The sequence below is a fragment of the Zychaea mexicana genome (assembly GCF_025766255.1).
Source record: "Zychaea mexicana strain RSA 1403 chromosome Unknown BDB00scaffold_188, whole genome shotgun sequence".
Classification (NCBI taxonomy): domain Eukaryota; kingdom Fungi; phylum Mucoromycota; class Mucoromycetes; order Mucorales; family Lichtheimiaceae; genus Zychaea; species Zychaea mexicana.
Window position 1 is genome coordinate 27,763 of NW_026516851.1, and position 1,964 is coordinate 29,726.

Consider the following 1,964-nt stretch of genomic DNA (forward strand, 5'->3'; position numbering starts at 1 on the left):
ATGTAGGCAGTTGACGAACCAGGTGACCAAAACCAGCCACATCTTTTCTTTGTCAATGGCCCTGGAGGTACCGGCAAGTCACTGCTGTTCAAGACGTTGTTAAGTCGTGTTCGTTTGCGAGATCAGATTGCACTGCCTGTTGCTTCCTCTAGCATTGCTGCAATTCTGCTTCCCGGTGGTCGCACAGCTCACAGCCGTTTTAAAATACCGATCAATGCAGACGATACTACTACTTGCAATCTTCGACTTGGTGGTCCACACGCACATCTCATACAACAAGCATCTTTAGTTATTTGGGATGAAGCTGTAATGTGTAGCAAGTACAATTTTCGGGCTGTTGACAAGGCATTACGTGATATCATGGGTGCTGTCGATCCTGTGTACGAGGGTGTTCCCTTTGGTGGAAAGGTTGTTGTTTTTGGCGGTGACTTTCGCCAGCTGCTGCCTGTTGTCAAAAAAGGCACACGATCTGAGGTTGCCGGAGAGTGCATCCGGTCTGCACCTTTTTGGGTGGATGTCCAGGTGTTGCACCTTACAGTCAACATGCGTGTCCGAAATGCAGGTCCAACTGCTGCAGCGTTCGCGGAAACACTCCTTGCCATTGGTGATGGACGGCCTCCGCACAGAGAGAGCATAGAAATACCGCGAGAATGGCTCATTGATGCAAGAGATCCAGTCGCGCTAATTGATGCCATTTACCCATCGATCCGTTAGCCCAATCCACAACCTCAAGAATTCAGCAATCGTGCTATTTTAGCAGCTAAAAATGTCGACGTTGACGAGATCAACCAATGGGCGTTTGAACTTTTTCCTGGACAAAGCAGACAGTATCTCTCCACTGACCGTATTCTGGACGCAGACGATCCAGACGTTGCGGAGGCAAGCTATCCCCCCAAATATCTTCGCTCTTTAAGTGCCGGTGGTATTCCGTCTCACGCTTTGGAGCTAAAGATTGGTATGCCATTGGTGCTTCTGAGAAATCTCAACCCAGATGAAGGTCTGTGCAATGGTACCAAAGTTTTCGTCACTGCTCTTTTGGACAACTGCATAGTCGTTAAAAGAATTGACCGAGGCTATGACGATGAGGAGCACTATCTGCCTCGAATCAATATGTCCACCACAGAGGGTAAATATCCTTTCATCCTTTGTTGACGCCAATTTCCTGTTCGTCCCGCATTCGCCATGACCATCCACAAGGCACAGGGACAAACTTTAACGCATGTCGGCATTCGTTTGCAGGAGCCTGTGTTTGCTCACGGTCAATTATATGTTGCTCTTTCACGGGCAACAAACCCAAACAACCTCCGTGTAGCTGTCGATATGACAGAATTACCTTTTTCAGATGTCCCTGCTACGACAAACATCGTTTACTATGAAGTGCTTTTGCACCCACCACAGCAATTGCCATCTCAAACACACACCGCTACTACTACTACGTCTTGAACACCTGTTTCTCTCCTACTCTTCTCTTCTCTTTTTTTCTTCCTCTTTGTATACGTATCATTTTAGACCCTTTCTTTTTTCTTACAATTCTATCTCTATTGTCTTTTCATCAATCGCCATGTAAGCATATGTTTTAAGCCGAGTACCTTTAAATTTAGTAGGGTAAGGGTTTAGTGTAGTAATAGCGATAGTCAGTGAGCGCAGCGAACGAGTTTAGTGTTTAGGTAGGCGAGTAAGCTCGCGAAGCGAGCAGGGTTTGGGGTTTAGAAGGGGGGTGTGGGGGGGAACCCCCCACATTGGGGGTGTGGGGTAACCCCCACGAAACATCCAACCGTTGAATGACCCGGAGCACAGCGCAGGGGCTCATTCAGCCGTGTGAAGCGAGGCAGGTGGATGTTGATAATAAAAATAGTAATAAAATATGGAGCCTGAACTTAATATTGAAGAATAAATAAATAATGAAGTAGATTTAATTGTTATTAATATTTGATACTAATTAGCCTATAATACACTATAATTAT